General features: G+C 53.7%; 1 protein-coding gene across 2 annotated transcripts in view; it reads right to left on the reverse strand.

The window, feature by feature from the left end:
- Positions 1-20,945, reverse strand: part of CASZ1 (castor zinc finger 1) — a 146,580-nt gene extending 125,635 nt beyond the window's left edge. For both annotated transcript variants that reach the window (XM_057696155.1, XM_057696150.1), the window contains exon 1: positions 20,806-20,945. The gene's annotated coding sequence lies outside the window, so the exon portion shown is untranslated. The remainder of the gene's footprint in view (positions 1-20,805) is intronic.
- Between the last annotated feature and the right edge of the window lie 1,881 nt (positions 20,946-22,826).

Below are 22,826 nucleotides of genomic sequence, written 5' to 3' on the forward strand. Positions count from 1 at the left end.
CAAGCAGGCCACACCGCTAATCTTCTTTTCCTATTTCCGCCTGCTCCTTGATGTAATTACAGTTTTGGATTGAAATCCACCCGAAGTTGTAACCCCCCTGCCCGAGGCACTCTCCTTGCTCTCAGAGAATCGGAAACCATTTCGAAAGCTAACAGACTCACCACTTTTAAATGTTTTCATCTCTGGCTTCTTTCAGCAACACTCTCAAAGCTGCCCTGGCCACCTCCGCCAGTGCTGGGCCTCCCTGCCTGCCTCCTCAGAACCACAGGGCCTCCTGTGTGCCCAGCAGGGGAAGGAAGAGGTTCCTGGCCTGTTATGGGTCTGGACTTGGAGTCCCTTGCCTTCTGCACATCCTCTAAACCCCACAATCCCAAGAAATCCCATCCATAGTCCCTTGATCCGAGAACCCCAGGTGGAAAACTTCCTACTCCAAACATAACCACGTGGGACACTAGCCCTGCTGCTGGAGGCCAGCCTGACCCTGGGATGTTTCCCACCACCCAAGTCAATGCAGACCCCTCTGTTCTGAACGTGACCCTGTAAGAGGAGCCACCAGGAGAGGTTGGGAGTCTGTGCCCACCCTCCCCTGCCCCTGCCCCTGCCCCAGGGCCAAGTTCCCTGCAGTCCAAGAGCAGAGTGCTAACACCCAGAAGTCACACCGTCTGCAGTCAAGCGAAGCCTCAAGTGTCTTCGGTCGCCATTTCTGCTCCAGTTTTTCAACTCTGGCCTTGCCCATATCAACAGTTGGAATCTTTGCATTACACACACACACACACACATACACACACACCCCTCACTCTCAAACAGGGAGTGAAAATACATAGAGAAACCCCACAAGACCTGGGGTTGGGGCTGGAGACTGGCGTCACCGGCTCGCCATTTCCCCCGCGCCAGGCAGGCTGCCAGAGAACCTGGGGCAATACAAGCTGTAGCCCTCGCCAGACATTAGAACACTTGTTCGGTCCCTACCCACTGGAAGCTGGTCCTCCAGTGCAGCGCTTCGGGCCATCACTGCTGATAATTTTTCAGAGATAAACAAACCGGTTTGGATAAAACAAGAACCAACCTGAATTCTTTACCCAAAACTCAAAGTGAAACTCTCCCATCACCCCTTTCCTTCCCCTCTCCACCTTCCTGGGCTGTTATCCAGTCCCCTTAAATTCAGACAACTTGATTTTTTTTTTTAAATTCAGTTCTGTAGCCTTTCTTGTACCTGGACACTACCATTTGGTCCAACTTGAAGAAATGCTGGCTAATTGAAAACATCGGGTCAGAAGGAAGAATGGAGAAGGGGATTGTGCCGGGGAGCCTGTGCTAGGCTGGTGTCTGGCCCAGGTCTTTTCCCCTGGCTCTTTTTAGGCTCAGGGTCTTTCTTCCCCAGTCCTATGGCTCCCCTAAACCTGTAGCCTCTTTAATAGGGGTGTTGGGTGGACTGGACATCTGGTCTACTCCTTCTTTCGAGTAGCAGAGGAAAGAAGCTGCTCAGTTCCCCACGGGGGTTCACCAGGTTAATTGAAGCTCAATGTCAAGACAGGAAGGAGGCCAAAGGTCAGAGAGGCAAGGCTCAGCCCTGAGGTCTGAGGCCACGTGTGTCTCCCCACAGGCTCGGTGTGTGACGCGCCTGCCGACGGCCACAGTCATTCGTGTCTGACACACCCTCACCCACCACCCCGTCCCACCCAACTGGGCCCCTGTGTCCCCCAGCCTCTCTGTGGGGTCGTCTGCTTTATGCCCTAAGCCAGTCTGGAACCTCTGCCAGGGCTCCCGCCTCCCAAGTCCCCATCAGTGGGGTCTGCTCGGTCCCTGTAGCTAATTTACACCCGTCAGGGTTTAAAATAGCAGAGGCATAAATGAAAAGTCCAATTTCTTCAAATTTGCATTGTAAAACCATCCTTCAACTTCCTTGAAATAAATTTTACTATTTTATTAGTGCAAACAAAATGGTAATAAAACACTAATACAGCGCCTTGTATCCAGGGGAAGAGCTAAAATTAACATAGAGCGAGCAGTGTTTGCTATTACATTCAATTACCTTTTTACTTGAGATTTACATTCTCATCCCCTTAATCTCCACAGTAGTGGCTTCAAAATCATTCCTCCCAGGCTCTGCCCTTCCGGAGCCCCCACAGCTGGAAGCCAGGCCTCCTGCCCAGATGGCGCTCACCCCGGGCATGGCGCCTGCCCCTTTCACCACAGCTGCCTCTTGTCACAGGGTACCACTTCTCTCCCCTGCTCTTAATTTTCTCACGTCCCAGCCTCTGAGTACTCAAACCAAAGGGCTCTGACACGAGGCACATTCAGACATGCAGTTATCAATAAGCAGGTGCACAGGGCATGGGCCGGGGGCATTGCTTGATGAGCCTGTAAAGGGTGTCCCTGGCACAAGAAAGGGGCAGGGAGCGAGCTCATGGGAGCCCTGGGAAAACTGGCATCTCTGGTTTGACAGGTTGTGGGAGACGGTTTGCTGCCTGGCACAGCTGGGGACTCTGGATTGTGGCAGGAAGCTTAGCCGTCCAGAAGGAGAAAGGGACAAGGAACCACGGAGTCCAGCCTCTTACTCTATCCACAGAAAGCAAAGCTGAGGTCTTGGGAAGTGGCTGCTTGTGGGTGACAGAGGTGGGCCTAGAACCCCCCTCATCCTCTCTCACCATCCAGCATGTTCTTCAACAGAGACAGTGGCTAAAATCAGAAGACCAGTCACCCCAACCACAGCCACAAGGCATCGGACCCACCAGGAGGGTCTCTTTGTTTCTTACAAGTGGACCAAAGCAGGATTCCTTGTCCTTGGGGACTGGTCAGCCTTGCCCTGAGCCTTCAGGGGAGATGACCATGTTTCCAAGTAGCACAAAGACTCAGTCCTGGTTCCAAATCTCTCCCTGACTAGCTGTGTGATCTCAGACAAGGTACCTCCCCACTCTGGGCCTCAGTTTCCTCATCTGTAAAACAAGCACAGTTACCCCTGTGCTGCCTTCTTGGGAATGGTCACAGTGACTAGAAGAGCAGGAAGCCACATTAAAGCCCAAGTAGCCTCAGAAGTTTGACAGCAAATCTGTTCCTGAGATGGCCTCGGCAAGGGTAGACAGGAGCCCCAGAACCAGGCGGATAGGGCTGGGACCCTCATCGGGGTCTTAGACATGGGCATCTGAGTTCTAGGCCGGGCCACCTCAGACCACTGTGACCTCACCTTTAACCCACAAGCCTCCTTCTCTTACTGGTCACCCTGTTGCCAAAGACCCCGGATTATTCCTACAAAATCCTTTGAACTGATTTTGAAGACAGAATTGCCCATCAGCCCAGGGTCCGGGCCACCTGACAGGTTCACTAGGAGAGATGGTTTGGGGCAGGGGGAAAAGGTGATATGGGAAAAAAATAGATGTAAGCCCTCCTAAATTTTACTTGGCCTGGCAATTACGACCAGGGAAAAAAGAGATTAAGACTAAAGGGGACCCACGTACACACAGTTACAATCACCTACAATCATATGACAAAGGCACAGCCACATGTATAATCACTTATACAATCAGTCTCTCTCACACAATCACACACACAGTCTCACATACAGTCACATACAACCATTCACACAACTTCACACACCACAGCTACACACACACACCCAACTCCCAACTCTCCCCTCCCAAGGTCTTTCTCCCTAAATCTTATTCTTACAATGTCTTCCAGTGGACACTGGGAGAAGCATTCTGGTCCAAACTGGTACAAGGCAAACTTGTCCTCATTCCTGATTCACATGAAATTCTGATTCCCACTAGCACAGAGTTGCTTCTGGGACACCAGGAGGTGGGAACCTTCTTTAAACCCAACCAGCAGTGAGGGCAAAGGCTGTTGGCAGTTGGGCAGTACTGGCTAGAACAGCCAAGTGAAACCTTCATGTTCACCAGAGCCCACCCTGGCTGTCCTTGCTCCAACCCTTTCTGCCTGAGTCCCTCCACTCCCATCCCCATCAATGATGAGTATCGAGAAGTAGCTTCCCTGGTCCACAGACAAAAGGAAAATCCCCCTGCAAGAGGCAACCCCACGCACAAAACGTGAGGCGTTTTGTTTGGTTCAAACTGGTCCTCAGCATTTTTTCCTCCTTATTTTTCTCTCCCCACTGGAGAAACAAAAGAAAGTTTGTTGTTGAGGCTCAAACGTTTCTTGGGCCTTGTCCGAGTTCTACCTTGTTTTTCTTTGCCTTTTTGTCTGCCCCCCACCCCACCCCGCCTTCCCTGCCTCCCCACCTTGAATAAATAAAGCACCCGAAGCTGGCACAGGCTGGTAAGGAAAGTACAAACTATCTCATAATTTTATAATTTTTTTTTTTAACACACTGGCCTAGGGTTTTAGGCAAAGGACAAAAGCTATTGTTGAACAGCATAACACGAAGGTCTGAGTCACCGATACGCCTCGGCTTCTGGAGATCTCATAGGTTTCTGTGGCTGGCACAGCCGTGAGCTCAGCACCCTGCGGGGGCCGTGGGTACAGGCGCCCTCTCGCCTGGCGCTGCCCCGCCCCCCTCCCCCTCCCCAGGGCTCCCTACTGGGCCGACACGTTGGCTTTGCTGGTTTTTAATCATAGAGGGGGAATTTAAAGAAAATGTTGTGAAATAAAAAACAAATCACTGTCATCCCATCAGCCTCACGCTATCATCTTCATTTTGGAGGATTACCATCCAAACTCTGTCCACACGCATTTCTGATGTTTATACAGTTTCTATCATGGCGTTCACGACACTTGGCCTTCAGCGTGTTGTTTTGTTTATTCACTCACATAATAAACATTTTTCCATGTTTCGAAATCACCTGCAGGATCATTACTTGCACAGGTGACAGTATTTCCTCCGCTGTGTTATTCTTGGGCTGACGCTATGAGGCGAGGGGCGGGGGGTGGGGTGGGGGCTGGGGAAGATCTCTCCTTGAATTGGATCGTTTATCCAATGCTTCTAACCAAGGTGGGGGCTTTGCCTGAGTGATCCAGATCACCCTGACCGTGGGGGCCTGGACTTGGAGCGTATACCTGGAAGAAGGGGGGGAGGGCGGGCTCTACTGAAACCCAGCCCATCCTGTGCGGGGCCGCGAATGCCCCTGCCCTCGTGCCCAGGGAGCAGCTAGTTCCAGCAACGGCCTTCATCCCTCTGCTGACCTTCACCCCTACAGACTGCACTTCCTCTTTATAAAGCGCCCTGGCAGCGAAAGGCCCGTGACAACACTCTGCTCTCCATTTTTATATCTGAATATCTCAAAGCACTTAGCAGAGACTTTCATTTTCTCATTACCCCAAGGAGAGGAGGTCATTCGGGAAAATGGTACAAATATTCCCATTTGTCAAAAGCAAGGAAGAAGTGAGTTAAAAGGAAAATTCTACCACTTAACTGAGCAAAACCAACCGAGGAGGGAATGCAGGGGTCTTTTTCACCGCCCCATTCACCCAGTTTGCTTTTTCCAACACAACTTCAGGAACCTCATTACCGAAAAGATGGCTCCGGGCCAAAACCAGGTTTCCATTTTGCTGGGAATCAATCACTCCCCAGCGGCCCCAGCTCAGGAGACCCTCCCACCTTGTCCTGGGTCTCGACCCAAACCATATTCTCTTCTGATTATAATTCTGTACAGTGTATATTACATACATATATATGGTCACCAAAGGGAAAAAACACGGGAAGGAAATACACTAAATACTAAACGAGGTGGTGTTAACGATAGTTCCATGAAGGGTAGATTTTTTTCCCCTTTACGTATTTTCAAAAACCATCTAAAATATGGTTATACTTCCCCAGCGTATGGAGGAAAGCATGCGCGTCACAGTCACATCAACCTGCATTCAAATTCTGATTCTCCTTTAACCAGCTGGGTGAACCCAGGTAAATTACTTAACCTCTCTGAGCCTTATTTCCTGATGAGTACAATGGGACTCAGACCACGACCTGCCTGTGTCCTTCAATCCCACAGAAAGTCACAGCACAGCATCTGACACATAGTTGGTGCTCGGTAAATGTCTATTTCCTTCCTCTTTTAACAAAATGAAAATGTAAAACAAACTCAGCCAGCTCACTGCCCCTTGGAGACAAAAGCAGGACGCTTTACCTGCCCCCTCCCCGATTTCCTCCGCATCCTTCATCCTTCCACCCGTCTCCCCTCGCCCCCCACCAGCAAGGCCCCCCGCACACAGCCCGGAGGATGCTGGTCCTCGCTCTCCTGTGACTCACCTGGAGGGCGAGGAGCGGGGCTCTGGGATGAGAGGACGAGCCCCTCTCTGACCCCCTCCACCAGGACGGGCCCAGGTGAGCCCCTCCGGGAGCAAACAGGCCTCGTGTGAGGACCCGGAGGACACACAGGGCGATCCCCGGGTTTGCACCTTGCTGGCAGCTGCCCTCCAGGAACAGGTGCCAGGCTGCAAGGGCCACCTGCTCCTGGGGGAGGGCAAGGGCCACGGAGAAGCCCTTGAGCAGAGGCCAAGGAGAAGCAAGATGGCGCCAGCGTCTGGGAGGCGGCTCCTCCCTGGGCCAGGCGGGCCAGGCCAGCCCAGGGGCTGCCACCCCGGGGGTCCAAGAGTCCAGCCCTGGGCATGACAGGCCTCCTCCCTGCTCCCTCCGGGGCTCCGTATTGGACCAACACCTCTGCTTTGCTGGTTTGGCGAGTATGCTTCAGTGAAATCCCCGTGGCCACGGCCTCTGGGCCGGGCCTCCAGCCTGGCCTTGGGTGTCCTGGAGCCCAAACACAGGGACAGGCCTGAGCCCTCCACCTTCCTGCCTTCCTATGACAGAGGGGGAGGATGGAGCAGTAAGATTAATAGTAGCAATAATAGCTCCCCTTTCTTACCATGCGCCAGGCCTTGTGCCAAGTGCCTCACCAGCATTATTTCATTTAATCCTTAGAGCAACCCCATAGTATAGGCACTAGCTATAGGAGGCACCTAAAGTCACAGTACTAATACACCAGGGACTGGGGATCTGAACCTGAGCATCTGCCCACCATTCTCTGGTGCCTCCGCATGGGGGCCACTCTCCCAGCACAGCTGCTAAAGCAACCACACTCCACCGGGCCTTTTCCAGAAAGGGGCCCCTGGGAAGCATCCCCAGCCACCCGGGGACACATACACCCCAAAGAGCAGGCTGGAATTCTGCCAGGATGAGGGCTTCTCCTTGCCTCTTGCCACCCCAGGAAGAGGAGAGAGATGCTATCCCTCCACTGAGAGAGGACAGTCGGGCTAAAGAGATACCATTTTACAAACACAGGGTGACTGGAGAAGTGTCTGCGAGGTGGCAGTATTTCCCTCCCTGGTTCTCTTGGGAACGTTTAACTGGGATGGTCTAGCGACACGGGACCGTGGGTAAGGGCCAGATACAAGTAAATATCTGTTGGCTGATGTACTGGTGTGGACCTGGGGGAGAGGGAAAATATGGGGGCAGGGCCCACGGCACATAACGAACCCTCAAAATTGCAAGCCTCCCTGGCAAACCAGGAATGATGCTGGCTCCAAGTGGTGTACCTTTTCTTTTCAAATGAAAACATGTCTCTAATGGGAGGCTGGCCGTGGGGAGGGCACCAGACACGGTCCCCGCAGCATGGGCCACCAGCTCCCCAGCTGCCAGCAGCAGGTCCCATGGAAGCTGGTGGAGCCCAGCAGGGTGGGGGCCGGGTGGGCCACCCGGAGCAGACAGTCTCCAATCGCGCTGAGCACAGCACATCGCTTCATTCAGGAACCCAGAGTGAAATGTACAGCTGGGTCTACAGTTGATTCAGCCCTTAACTCGTTTGGGATCGCTGGCGGAGCCACGGAGGCGACGGGGAGTGGGGGGGGGGGGGGGGGTTATAGCAACCTGGGGGAGGGGGCAGGAGACTGGGGCAGATCCCCTGTTGATAGGGTTGATACACACCCAAAGGAATCATAATTCTTTTCAAACCCCTCTCACACCAAACAAGCCCTGGGAGTGTAGGGAGGGATGAGTGAGTGTGTGTTAGGTGGGGGGGGTTGTTTTCTACCCACTGCCAAATTCTCATTTACTGTCAGCTCCAATCCATTCGGAACTCACTGACTCAATTGCCTTTTCACGGGGAAAGGAGCCGGCACAATGCGGGGGACTTTTCAGCTCCACATTAGCACACAGGGCACTGGGCAATGTCCAGGAATAAACACACACACGTCCCTGCCAGAGGCAGCCGACCCCACCTCCACCCCCCAAACAACCCAGCCAGCTCTGCCAGCGCCACCTCTGCTCTCCCCTACTTTACCCCCAAAACTTTTTTTAAAATGTAGTTTGGCCCATGGAGAAGAGCGTGTGTGTGTGCGTGCGCGCGCGTGTGTGTGTGAGATGCACACACATGGGCACGCTTACATGTGTGTTGGGAGGGGTAGGGGGTCTAGTTCACAAGTACAAAGGCCTGCAAGAGTTCATTCTGGGGCAGTTCCAGCTCTTCCTTTTGCCCCAAAAAAGGAGGGATGGGGAGAGATGGAAAGAAGGGTTCCAAATTAAGTTCTCAGAAGAAAGGGGTTTGCGGGGGAGGGGGCTCATTGAAAGTGTTGGTTATGGAGAAATTAGCATCTGGTCGGGGAGTGTCCCTAAGAACTTGCAGCCCCCAAAGCTCTTCAATAATCATCATGAAAATAATATCAACAATTATAATTATGATGATCGTCATGAGAGTGGTCCCCACTTCTCAAGTGCGCACGGCGCGCCCAGCACTAGACTAAGTGCGGACACTCACCAGCTCAGTTAACAGTCTCAAGGACCCAGTGAGGTAGCTACTGTCCACCGTTAGCCCAGTTCCATGGGTCACAGAGTTAAGACCCCAGGATTCTAACCCTGTTCTGCTGAACCCTAGCCCGACCTGCCCCGGAAGAGAGGAAACATGCGTGGAATCTATAGAGAAGGCAGCCCCAGTGCCACGGAGGCCTTGGCTCCAGCCAGGGAGGCCCCTTTGACACGTGGGTACATCCCTGCCGCCCATCCCCTACCTCCATCGCTGTCCCTTGAGGGCTCAGCCCTTCCCTCTGAGGGAAGCACCCCTCTGTCCAACAGAGCTTTATGTGATGGACATGTTCTTTCTCTGTGCTCCCCAATACAGGAGCTGCTGCATGCTATGGGGGACTTGAAATGTGGCTAGTTCATTGAAGAACTGAATTTTTTTTTTTCCCGGCCATGCTGCGCGGCTTATGGGATTTCAGTTCCCTGACCAGGGATCAAACCCGGGACCTTGGCAGTAAGCGACCAGAATCCTAACCACTGCACCGCCAGTTCCTGAAGAACTGAATTTTTAATTTAACTTAATCTAAACTGCCACATGGCCTGGTGGCTACTGTATTGAACAGTATAGATCCAGAATCCGTCCAGCTACCCTCTTCCTTCCCAGCCCAAGAGCTATGGTAGAAATAAAGGAAAAGTAACAAAAGACAGAAACATGACCCACCAGGAAGGCCCCCACCTCAGCCACAAAGCTTCTCCTCCACCCTGTCACAGCCTCTAGCTTATCTGTCTCCCTCCCTCCTTTCCCTCCTTCCTTCCTTCTCTTCTTCCCTCCCTTTCGTTCCTTCTTTCCTTCTCTTCCTCCATTTTTTTCCCCTCCCTCCCTCCCTTCCTTCCTTTCTTTCTTTTCTCCCTCCCTCCTTCCCTCCCTCCCCTCCTTTCTTTCTTTCTTTCTTAGAAAAAAGCATCAGTTTAATTAGATAAATCCTCGGAGCACGTGGCCTGGAGTTCGTCATGGAAATTAACCTGCTCCCAGATCTCAGATAGTGAAACAAGAACCGGGGTGTTCTGGCATAGCACAGTGAAATGGGAGAGGCTGATGGGTTTCATACACCTCATCTTCCATAAGTGCCCCTCGCCCCTCCAGTGCACCCCCACCTCACAGCCCCCATGCCCTTGCTTCCTTAGGTCACTGCTGCCAGCCCTCCTCTATTTCTCCTCCGGGCCCTTCCATCCCCACCTCTGCCGGGGCCTGGGGAGTTCCCCCGGACCAGGATCACCCAAGGGCAGGGGGAAACCTTGGCTCCATCCACATCACGCCCCTGCCCAGCTCCCCTGGCTAGGCCCTCTTGCACCCCAGCTAGCTCCAGGTCAGCCAGGGACCCACGATGGGCTTGGCCCGAGGCTGGCCTGTTAATCATCTGGTGCGCGTCCCTACTGTGTGCTGCTCGCTGGGCTAAGCTCGGTCCATGCAAGAAAACGCGAAGTCAACCCTCAGCACGTAGCTGCAACTACGATCCTCTCACCTAATTCCTACAAGGCAGGAATTCCAATTCCCATTTTACAGACGTGGAGACAAAGAATTAAAGGAATTCATTTGCCCAGCTGAAACACAATTCACCCCGGGCTCAGCCGGACGGCAGCAGCGGCTCTTACCCCTCTGCCAGCCACACGTCCCCACCACAGCAGAGCCTCTGCACACTCGCAGACCCCTGGGGACCCCCAGCACTCAGCGGTAGGCTCCTGGGCCACAGGAACACAGGTGGAGGCCACCGGCACCCGAAGTGAGCTCCCAGGGTCTGCCCCCACCCCACCCCAAGCTCCAGGAACGGTCAGTCTGCCCACAATAGAAAAGAGAGACCAATGGCCCCTGCCCCACTTGGGGTCTGACTCTGAAAGTGGGCACAGTCTTACTTCTCATGCCCTCCTGATTCATCACCAAAACTACCAAGGCAGCCCAGGGATGTAAAACGCAAAATTCAGAATTTCCAACCAATACCATCGTGCTCCACACCTACCAGGGTCCCAGCCCCAGGTACACAGAGAGCGGCTGCCCCACATTCCCTTCCACAGCACTCCCTGGAGGGCAGCAAACACGTCCACACTAACCCCCACGTGGGTCTGGAATACACAGGCCTGTTCTAAACACTCTTATCTAATCTTCACATCAACCCCACGACGTAAGTCCTGTTATCCCCATTTTACAGATGCGAAAACTGAGGCACAGGCTAGTTAAGCAACTGATGTAAGGGCACGACTTTGACCCCCAGCTCGCTGGCCCCAGAATGCATAATCTACAATATACACAGCTCCTCCCTGAATCCATGGCTGAAAACAGCTAAGCACACCGCACATCCTGAATGGGCTCCCCCATTCTGCCTGAAAAGCAACACCGACCCCCAACTCCGCCCCAAGCTCCCAGCGATTTCTGTGACTTGCTTTTATGGGGCTCAATATTGTGTTTTTGCGGTTCATCCAGGTTGATACATTTAACTGTTCATTTTTTAAAAATTTAATTACACAACTTATTTACCCCCCCCCCCAAAAAAAAGAACCAACCCACAACCTGGTACAAAAATGCAACCCCAGCACCACACAACATCCAGGCTCACAGCTTTCTGGAATGGAATTCATAGGGGTCCCCTTTGAGACTAAAACCATATTATATAAAACTGGCTCATCTGACATTGGGGGCACCCTGCACTTGACAACGTGACCATGATAAATTCTTCATCACGCTTAATTATTTCAAAGGACTTTCACAGCTACAAGACTAACCAACGGTCAGGGCAACCCCGCGAAGGCACTAGTGTCAGAGGCCATTTGATAAGAGAAGAAACTGAGGCTCCGAGAGGTCAAATGACTTGCCTAAGGCCACATAATGATTTACTGCAGAATCCGAACTGGAACGGGGTCTCCTGATGGCGACAACTAGACCTCAGCGGAGCTGTGGACCACCCAAGTCTCACCCTGTCCCTTCATCCCAGATCAGGGATGCTGGGGCTTGGCCCATGGTCCCCGCACCCACCAAGGATCAGATTTCCCTGAAATTCCCAAAGGAGCTTCCAGGACTAGTGGGCCCGGAAATGGCCCTCACATAGCAAGCTGCACAGCTGAGCTCCCCGGGGGCGAGGGGGGGCGGGCGGAGCTGGAGACGCTGGCACGGCCCCCGTGGGTACCCTGCCAGCAATTAGTGCTGGGGAAGGGTGCCAGCCTGGCAGAGCTAATTCCCCCATCCCGTCTTCTCATTTACACACACACAGACACACACACACACACACACACAGACACACACACACACACACACACACACACACGCTTACCCACCCTGAGACCAGCAGCAGAGAGGCAGCGCAGCTTCCTTTCGGTAAATCTCGTCAGCAAGGCACACGCAGGGCATGCAATTTGGTCATTACTGCTTTTAAACAACAGAAAAGCAGAATCCACCCGCCATTAACCCGTCCTGCTCTCCCTCCGGGCTTCACACCAGCTCAGTCATCAGCCTTCATCTCTGACTCCCACGCACCCCCTTTTGCATGCTCCCCAGAAGTTGCTTTCCAAAAGAAACAGAGTTTAAAACACACACACACACACACACACAAAACCTGACTACAGAAAGTCAAACCTGAAATGCGTCTCCCTGCCCACCTCCGTCCCTAGAGAAAACAAGCCGCGGTTCTAACATGACCTTGACTAAGACCCTTCCTCAGACACCCCAGGACTCCTAGACAATGCCAGCGGATGAGGGGGAGGCAGCCTTTGGCCTGGGGAAGGGCAACTACCTAAGCAGGTGTGGTTCTTCAGACGGGAGCCTGAGCGTAGGCCCCAGTCCACCTGTGGGGACCCGGTGGGTGTCACAGTTTGACATGGCTCTGCTCTCCGGGTTCGGAGGCCAGCAGGGGTGGGAGTGGCGGTGAGAACCGATTTCGCCTCCTCTCTGCCCCCTCCCCTCTGTAGTCCCGGAGAATTGGAAAGAAGCCCACCAGAGCAAGGGACCCTAGAGCGTCCTTGGTTGGGTTTATAAGATCTGTGAAACCCCTCAAAGTACTAGCAGTATTTATGCTTATGAGTTTTTTTTTTTATTAAGAGGATTCTCAAAGGGGGCACATGAACTCAAAAGGGGAAGAAGCAGAGGCCCCCCCCCCCGCCCACCATGGGCTCAGCTGTGCCTCCTGCCCAAGCGGCAGAGAACACAGGGCTGGGCTCCAACGGGCCCTCCTGTAAGTGGCCCTGACCAGCTGCCTTCCCCCCACGGGAGCTGCCCCCGGGCCTCCTCCTCGCCTTGCCTGGAAGCTGCTCACTGGGAGCGCAGGCCCCGGGAGCCGGGCCATGCCCCTGGGCCCGTGCCCACTCGCCCTCCTGCCGGTCGGCCAGGGCTGCCCGCAGCCCCGGCAGAGGGCAGAGGACAGGCACAGCAGAGCCCACCAGCGGAGAGGAGAGAGGAAGCCAGCGGCGGCTGCTGTCTTGGAGAACCTCGCAGATCCTCTAAGCCACCTAGTGTCCGGAGCTGAGCTCTGGCCGCTGCGCTGTCCCTCCCGCCTCCCAGAGCGGACAATGCAAGGGAACCGGAGGAGCAGGACACGACCCCGGGGTCTTCTCCAGGAACCCGAGGCCAGGGCGCAGGGCCTGAGCCGGCTGGGGAGACCAGGCCCAGGAGGCAGTCAAGGCCCCGGGGCCCCTGCCCCCCACCCCAACCCAAAGCAGGGCTGGCCCAGAGCGGCGGTTCCCATCATCCCTGCTCCTCGTCCCAGCAAGTCACCCTCCCCCGGAGATCCCCAGTGTCATCTCCGACAACCATCTCATTGGGGCTCCTCTGGGTGCCCCCCACCCAGCCTCCAGGCCTCCTGCAGAGCCCCCCAGACCTTGGGCCTGCCACTCCCCCAGGGCTGCTTGGGCCCCCCCACACCCCCTCCTCTGCTCTCTCTTTTCTCTGTGTCCTCAAGACTCCTCTCACCTTGAGAAGTGTTAGGATTACCCAGCATTTACACTCAATGCTCTCCTTTATTCCTTAAGACTTATTAAGAATGATAATGAGTTCCGAAGAAGCCACACGTCTCCCTCTCTCTCTCTCTCTCCTCCATCCTTCCCTCTCTCTCTCTCTCCCCATACCGCCCCCCCTCCTTTGCTCTCTTTCTTCTACGTGTCTTTTCCACCAAAGACACACAGGACAAATCCAGACCAAAAGGGGAAAAAAAATGGAACACCAACATGGAACAAGGGCACTTGAGGACTTATATTCAACAAGCCCCTCTCTCTTCTTCCCGCTCTCTAGTTGCTCTCAGTTACTCAGATTAAAAAATAAATGAAAACTCTCCCTTCCCTTCCCACCATCCCAGCCACCCCTCGCTCTGCTGGACTTTGAACAAGAGGAACAGGAGAAGGGCCTGGCCGGCCTGCACACCCTCGTTAACATGCAGCTCTTAAACGGTTGATTAATTTTTGCAGAATTTACGACAGTCTTTAGCTTTCCCCCCCAACACTGTGGCCTCCGAACCACAGCAACTTAACTTGGTGAACTTGAAGGGGGCAGAGATGGGGGTGCCCCCCTCTCCAGTGGTCTCCCGTGGCTGGAACCACGGGCCGCCTGGCGACAGAAGGAAGACGCACGGATGCCAAAGGCCAGGCAGGAGACAGACCCGCTCTTGGAGCGGCGTGGCACCCGCAGGAGAGATCGCCAGGCAGCCGGAAGCCACGGCTAACTTTTGGCAACTGGGGACTTTTAAATTCCAAAATAAGGAAGCCAGCAGAACGCGGGCAGAAGGAAAACAAACGATCCCTCAGAACTGACAAGGATGCCCACCTTCACGCCCACCCAGCCACACCACGCATCCCGGCAGAGGGACCGGCCTTATCGGTCTGCCGGGCTGCCCTTCAGAGAAGGGGAAGAACAGATCCTAATGAAATTACGGTTTTTAAAATGTCTATAAATTAAATCTCTCTCTCCCTCTCTCTCTCTGTGAATCTCCCCCTGAGCTCCCTCCTCTACAAGGCTTGTTTGCCTCTCTTCCGTTCCCTCTGCTCGTGTCTGTTTTTCTGATATAGACATCAAGAGGTTACGGGCTCAATTACAACTCCGCTGGAGTCTCAGCATCAGACTTGCCTGGCCTTCTCCTCTCCTCTTCAGAAACCAGATAACCAAATAAATCTCTCTTCTGCTTTATATTTTTATTTTTAATGCCAAAAGCCTAAAGATTCATTCAGTTGACTCACAGCCTTTTTTAACTTACTTCAGATGGGGGAGCCATCCTTTTTAATTGTGTCCAAGTATAAATATACTATAAATGCTTTTCTCTTTATCTCATTCCCCTTTCTTAAGGACACATGCGAACCCTTGACTATATGTGAAATTTCAAAAAGAGGGGGGAGCAGCATATAAATGAGCCTAATTAATGTATGTCTGTTGCGGGGAGGGGTGCTGCTGGAGACTATCAGTTGGACACCTAGTATATTTCTAAAGTTATGGGGTGACATCATAAGGCTTCTTATTAGCAAAAGGTCCATTTGTGAAAAGGGTGGGACATAAATGGTGATTTTTTTTTTTAAAAGGGAAACATTATCTCTAGCCTCCCCGAAAGGAAGGCAGATGTGCTGTCTACATCATTTTACATCCTCAAAAGCTGCCCCCTCAAAAAAGAAAAAAGTTTAAAAATCCAAGTCATAGTCAATCATCACAGCTGCTGATTCCTGAGAAGCAGAAAGCAGCTTCGAGCTGTAGGTCTAAGGGGAGTCAGGAGAAAAAACAAAAACAAACTCCCGCTACAATTCTGGAAATATTAACCAGAAGGGATTCCAAAAGGTACTTTTCCAGGAAAAAGCACTTGAGACAAAGGCTGGAGAAAGCTGAAGTTCAAGGTGAATCGAAAAGAAAAACTTTGTCTTTCCAATTAGCCAGACTAGGAAGAGGGGGCAAGGTGGGGGGGGGGGGCACATTACTACCAACTCATTAATTCTTTCCTGTAAACAATTTAATTAAATTCTGCTAAATACAGGAGAAATACTCATTTTGGAGTGCCTCCCCCCCACCTCAAAAGCAAATTCCTTCAGGTTACTCCCCCCATGCCAACACTTCTTCCCCTGCTGTACAACCTTCAAATGGATTTCCAGCCCAGGCGTGGACTGTGCTGCTTTCGGCTGCAAGAATGACAGCCTCATGTCTGAAAGCTGACACTTTAGCTTTTAAAAGAAATGTGGGAAAATAAGCTGTTGACTTCTTGGTTAAAGTATTTTCTTGTTCTAACTCATGTTCTTATGTCACTGGACTAAAAAAGAGAGGGAGAAAGAGAGAGAGGGAGAAGAGAGAAGAGAGATATGACTTTCCTTGAATGATCTGTTTAACCTAAGCCAGAGGAAAAAAAAGAAAGTCATTAATTACTTATGTGAGCTATTGCTTCAGAAAGACAATAAACCTGCCCGGTCGCCATGGATATGACATATTTGCTCTGAAAACAACACAATAATTAGCAAAGGGGAAAGATACAAGGAGAATATGCAAACTCGTGAGTTTAAAGCCACAGTGCTCTTTTCTACCCGTAAGCCTGTTCTGTTTGCAATCCAAACCAAACAAATTTTTAAAATACAGCAAAGAGGGAAATAACAGGAATGGCTCCTCTCTCTTCTGAGTGGAGAAGTAACAACCACTCCACCCCCTTCCAAAATAAAATAATGTAAAAGAGAACCAGGATGGCAGAAGGAGAAAAAAAAGTCAAGTATTGCCTCTGTTTTATTTCCTATAGCAGGGGTGGAGTCTGAGGTTTGTTTTTCCTTTTTTTTTTTTTTTTAAGTGTGCTCCTATTTAGCACTGGACCTTCTGGCCAGATATAAATTTATTTATAAAAGTCAAATGCCCTGTGTGAGGCTCATCCCTCCCCAAAGTAAGTGGAAATGTGAAGGGGTGGAGGTGGGGGGCTCTATTTGAACAAGCAAAACAGTCTACTCAGAAAGCATCAGCTCCAGAGAGGGACATCCACTCCCCCCACCTCCAAGAAAATGGAACCGGGGCCTTTCTTTAATATTAAAAATGCATTAAATGGTTTTACCTACAACTTAGTCCCAGAGGATCATTAGGAAATGCAATCGCTTTGTATCATATCTGTCAGCGTGATAAATATCTGAGTTTAGAGTGGGTTTGCAATTTTTCAGAGTGTCACAAACCAAGATAATTTTTTTCTGCCTTACTTTCTTAATTCACTGCACCCACCCCCTCAAAGTCACAAGTCTACAGAAAAATACCTGAGGAGAGAAGAGGGAAAAGGAGGAAAAGTTGATATACTCTCGCATGCCAGACAGAGGTTACTGATATTCCCCTGAAAAGTAGAAAAATTAAGACTTTAAAATATTTGGGTGAGTTTTTTTTTTTTAATTTAAAGCGCTCCATTAAGTTAGAGTAAAAACTCCTTTTCCCCTCTTCCCAGCGGCTAATTTTCCAAAAACAGATGGTCAGGATCTAAAAGAGAAGCAAATATACCTCAACCCCCACAGGCAGAGAAATCTAACTTTGAACTTCTTTTTAAATTAAAAAAGTGGGGGTGGGGGGAAGATAAACTATTAATAAGCATGAAAAATTAGCTGAGCTACAAGTTTCGTTTTTCTTATTCAAAAAATTCTTTAAACACAAGGGGAGCAGATATATAGGAGAGGTTCACATTTGACTGACTTCCTTTTTTTTTAACAATAGTTGTGGGGGGTTTTTTGTTTTTTTTTTTTAGATTGGACTCTTTGATCTTGAAAGAATTTTGCTCTTATATTATGGGGGAGAAGGGGGTGGTGGTGAAATGATCTGTTTTAAATGATGATGCAACTTAGGGATCAAAGCCCTGGCTTTCTTCTAGCCATAATAAGCTGTACTTGCCACAGAGCGTGAGTCTCCGGGCTCCTCTCCTTCGTAAGAAGGAAATAAAATGCACCGAGACCCAGAGAAAGACGCAAAGTGTCTGCAAGGTGCAAAGCCTAAAAAACAAAACAAAACAAAAAGGCAGGGGGGAGAAAAAAGGAGGGAGGCACTGCCCCTTTAAACGTTTTAGTGCATATGGAGTTTGATTTCTGAAAGAGATCAGTTTAACATCTCCATAGAAACCAGCAACAGATTATCATCAACAGAATAAATAACTAGTCTAATAAATTAAACAGGAGGCATAAGATCGCTGGAAACCTGATTACTGAAGTTCAACAATATTCCCCATAAACTCTCGTTAACCGCCTCTAAGGTGGCTAACAAGATGGGGGGCGGGGGTGTCAACCTCTCCAATTCGCCCGATTCCGGGGAGAGAGACGGGGGCCGCCGCCGGGAAGGGAAAAGTTCCCCACCCTGCCCTGGAGAGGGTCTCAGAGCTCGAGGGATGCGAACACCATAACGCCGAAGTTTGGGAAAGTGGGAGAGCGAGCGGCTGGGCATCCGCCGAGGCGGTGCGAGTCGCCGGAGATGGCGCGGGACGCGACGCCCGCCCGGGACGCACCGCCTCGCCGCCACCAGGGCGCAAACCCGGAGCTTTGCGCTCCGGCGCCGAACGGCCCAGCGCCCCCTCTGGGCACGTGGAGCGCAGCCCGGGCGCAGCCCCCGGGGACCAACCACCCTCCCCCCTACCACGCCCGGCGCAGCTGCTCCTGCTCAGCCCGGACAGCTCCCTTTAGGACGGCGACGTGTGTGTGTGTGTGTGTGTGTGTGTGTGTGTGTGTGTGCGCGCGCGCGCGCGCCTGTGTGTGTCTCGTGTGTGTGTGTGTGTGTGTGTGTGTATGCGCGCGCGCGCCGTGGGGTGGGCGGGGGGGGGCGCACCAATTTACCCGTGGATCTGTTTTCCAGTCCCCTCGCGCGCTCTCATCGCGCCTCTGTACCAGCTTAGAGGCGCCCTAAATGGACCAACTTTGCCTGGCGCTTACCCTGGCCTTCTCCCCCTCGCCGCCCCCATCTCTTGGAGTGTAGGGGGGTGTTGGCGGGACAACCACACACTCTGAGGGTCATGGCCCCAGACTCCGCCGGGGCAGCGACGCATAAACCCCGGGTCGCCCCTTGATCCAGCCGGGTTTGGGGGAGCTCCAGCCTCGTTGGAGGGTTGTTTTGGCGGCTTCGCTGGTGGGCAATTCATATCACACCGCACACGCGCCCGCACCCTCCCCAGCGTGGCTGGAAGGAGGTCCTCGCCGCACCCAGGGCCCGCTTCCCAAGCTGAAGCTGGGTCAGGAGGAACTTGTGTGCGAGGGTGAAGCGGCCCCCTGCCTGCCTCGGCACTCCATTCCTCCCCCAACTCCGGACCCGGGTCGGGGATGACTTGGAAGAAGAATCTGCGCCCACCCCCTAGAGAAAAATCTATTATTATTATCTTAATCTACGCCCCCAAAGTGTCCCTCCCGCCGTGATTGACGGCGCATACACCTGTTCCCCTCGCCGAGGAGCTTCCAGCGCTGGGGACAGACATTCACCCAAAAGCTCTGCAGCCGCCCAGAGCCCGCCCGCCGCCCTCGCCCGGCCGGCCCCCCGCCGGCCGCCCCAGCGCGCCCCTGCCCGCACCTTGCCACCCCAGCGGCCGCCCCCTCCCCTCCCAGGCCCGGCTCCCCAGCCCGCCCGCTCCCGGCCGCTCTGGCTTCGGAAAGAGAGAAAGAACAGAAAGCAAAACTTCCTGGCGGCCGACGGCCATCAGCTGCACATTCTGCAAATGCCACCGAGTAAAAATAAACCGGCCGCCGCTCCGCCCGGCAGGCTCACCCCGGGCGCACGACTCGGCCCCCTGCCCCAGGACTGTCGGTGCGGCCCGATCCCCCATTTCCGTGCGCCCCCTGGAGCCCCGCTCCCCGACACTCCTCCACCAGCCACCACGCGCTCCTTTGCCCTGAAACTCGACCCCGAGTGACCGGGCGGCCCGGCCCTCCTCCCTTCTGTGCCCCTCGGTGTTCCCACAAGCTACCATTCTCTGTGCTCCGCCTGGCGCCTATTTCAGCCGTGCGCCACCGGATTCAGGGCTCCCCTTCCCCAACTGTTGAGCCACGGGTCCCCCTCGGCCCACCCTTGGGGGCACAGACCCCACCAGACCCTCGCCTACCTCGGCCGAGTCCCCTGGGAGCGCACCGCTCCACCCGCCCACCGGCCCGCCAACCCAGCGTCCCACGTCCCCGGGCGCAACTTCTCTCCCAGCGCACACCACAACCGCGGCAACTCCCCCGAACTTTTCCCGGGACCCAGGCGGGCTCCGGCCGACAATCACACGGCCCTGAGCCGGCGCCCCAGCTCCCTGTGCCCAGCACTGCCAGCCCTGCACCCGGAGAGGCTGGGGTGGGGGTGGGGGGCAGTGAGGAGCGCCACTTGCCGCGCCCGGAGCAGCGCACTTGCCACAAACTTCCCAGGCACAAATGAAAAAGGGGGCGCCGCTCCCCCCCATTCGAGAAACCTCTCGCCTTCGTTTTCCCACCAGGAGGCACCCCTTGGCACCCCGCGCCTAAGTGAACACTGCCTACCTCTGCCGGTAGCACCTACCCCCTGGTATTGGGGCACAAGAGTCGGCTGGAGGGGTTCCCCACCCACCCCTTCCCTTGAGCAAAGTCTTGCAAAGTCACCCCAGGCGCCCCTCACCCCTGCCTCCTTCTCTGCCCTGGAGAGCGCACGAACCCCTGCAGCTCGGGAGGTTGGGGGTGGGGGGAGCGTAGGGGGAAGGAGTGATTACTGGGTATTGGCGAGCACCTGCCCCCACCAGGGAGTCCGCAGCGCGGGGGGCGCCCCCACCCTATTTGCAAAGTCCTGCACTCGCGCCTGGCACCTCCCCCTCTTCTCCCCTACCCCGCCGCCCCCTCAGTTGGAGTAAGTGACCCCCAGGAGCAGCAGCCCTCCCCTCCCCCGGAGCCGCGCGCTGGGCATTCCCTGGCCGCAGCGGGCGACGCGCCGCCCCGCGCCCGGGTGCCAGCCCTCCGTGCCCCCTGCCTCCCGCACGGCCGGAGTTGGGTGGCAGCCGCCGCGCGCAGCCTGGCTGGCTGGCTGGCTGGCTCTCTCGCTCGCTCGCTCGCTCGCCCGCTCCTGGCTGCAAGCGGCAGCTCCGGGGGTGGGGGGCTGCACCCGGACAGGGGGCGAGGCGGGGAAGCACTCGGGGAGGCGCGCGGAGCTGAGGGGCGTGGGGGGGCCGCGGCGGAGGGAGCGCCGAGTCTCTTACCTGCACTTGGGGCGGCTTTGGGTGACTTTCCAAGTCCGGGGGAAAAATGTGTGTGTGTTTGGGATGGAGCGCCGCGGGCGCGCATGCGCTGCCCAAAGTTGCCGGATCCCGGATTTTTCGCTCCCAGTCTCTGCTCTCGCCCGCTGTGATTATGGAATTCTCCGCGGCCGAGCGGGCGAGTGGGTGGCATGCAAAACCCGGGCCGGATCGCGGGGCCGGGCTCCGCTCCACCCTCACACCCCCAGACCTTCCCCTCCCGGTTTCTTCCCACCCACCGCCCCGGCTGAGCTCCGCTGGCGCGCGAGGCGAGACACGGCCTGCCGAGCAGCATCGGAGCGCGTGGCTCCCTTTTGCGGCTGGAAAAAAGAGTTCTCCACCCCCGACTGAGTGGAGCAGAGGCCGGGGCACAAGAGGGGAGAGATGGGAGTGGGTTACTTTTCACCTGTTCTGAACCCCGCGAGCCAGTCTGCTTCCCACTGTTCAACGGAAGAACTAGCTCTTTTCTGCAAGTTAGAATGTTAGCACTTTCGAATCCCAAAGAACGTGATGTTCTCACTGTTCGATATCCGCTTTGCACTTATTCCTTGCAAGGGAGTATTTCATTCAGTCCATTGTGCAAGAAATGAATCCTTACGTGAACAAGATAGGCCGTGAAAAATGAACCTGAGGCCGGGGGCGGCGTGCGGGGAGGGGGGGGGTTGCATATGACGAACATTAAAACAAATGAATAATATTATTTCAGAGAGTGAAAGGATCGTGAAGAAATAAAACAAGGCAATAGGGTAAAGAGTATCTTGGGAGAGCTAATTTCTCCCACTCAGGTGATAAAGAAGGCCTCTTTGAGGGGGGACCTTTATACCCCATTAGAGATCAACACCCCCCTTTCTCCCTTTGCCCACCCTGCCCACTTCCCAGGTGGTTTGAGGTGGCCACACAGGGCTGAGCCTGGAGGTCAGCAGCGTAGCTCTGGTCCTGCCTTTTGCAGCCAGGCTGTCCCCATCCTAGGACCAAGCTAGTCACTGTACCTGCTTTCCCTTCTGAACAAGGACAGGATGAAAATAGACTTGAAAGAAAGGAGGAAACACTCTGATGGTGAGATAAGGAGAAATTGACCACAATAGTAAACAAAGAGCTAAATGATTTGTTGAATAAATGAATAAAAATTCAAAGTATGACCAGCAGCTTTGAGACGTGTTCAACAGAATGTGTTAAACTAGGAGGAGATACCACAGGCTGGTGAACACTGTTGCAGGCTGGTAGACTTCGGGGCCTAACCTGCACGGTTTCAGCAGAGCCGCTCAGGGCTAGTGAGGAGTCATGGATGGCCTGAGAAGTGGTGAGCTAGGTATTCTAACTTTTGATTCTGGGCTCATTCTACTCCTGGGACAATGTAAAGACGTGGTTAATGGCTTGGGCTTTGACCCCAGCCAATCACCAGCCGGGGACTCCTAAGGAAGGCCTTTGACCCCTCTGTGCCTCAGTTGCCTCTACAGTAAAATGGGGGTAATAACAGTATTACTGCCTGGGCGTGTTGCGAGGCTGAAATGAGTTAATGCAGGAAAAGTGGCTGGGCCAAGACAGTGATCGATAAATGACAGTAATTGTCGTTGCTCCTTGGGACATCCAGTGTTCCCTCTGCTTCTCATTTCTTCCTGTCCTCTCTCCCTTCCTTCTCCTCTTCCGTCCTTTTTTTTCTCCAGCAACAGTCCTGCACTCTTTCATTAATTTGGCAGGCATTTGCTGAGCCCCAGTAAAGAGCACATACATACCAGGGCCAGGGAGACAAAAATGAACTAACAGGCATCACCTCTGAGGAGCTAGTTGAGGAGTTTGCTCGTCTCTCCCCTCCCCGCTTTCTCACTATAAGGCTCAACACCCCACCCCCCGCAACACCCCAACAGCTGCATCTCACCCACCAAACTTTTATGAAAACGTTTATTCTTTCCTGCGTATTTTTCTTGGATACTTCATAATTCTCCCATTTCCCCCAAGGAGACTTTCTACCTCTGAGGGAAGCTCAT

This window comes from Hippopotamus amphibius, chromosome 1 (assembly GCF_030028045.1).
Source record: "Hippopotamus amphibius kiboko isolate mHipAmp2 chromosome 1, mHipAmp2.hap2, whole genome shotgun sequence".
Taxonomy (NCBI): domain Eukaryota; kingdom Metazoa; phylum Chordata; class Mammalia; order Artiodactyla; family Hippopotamidae; genus Hippopotamus; species Hippopotamus amphibius.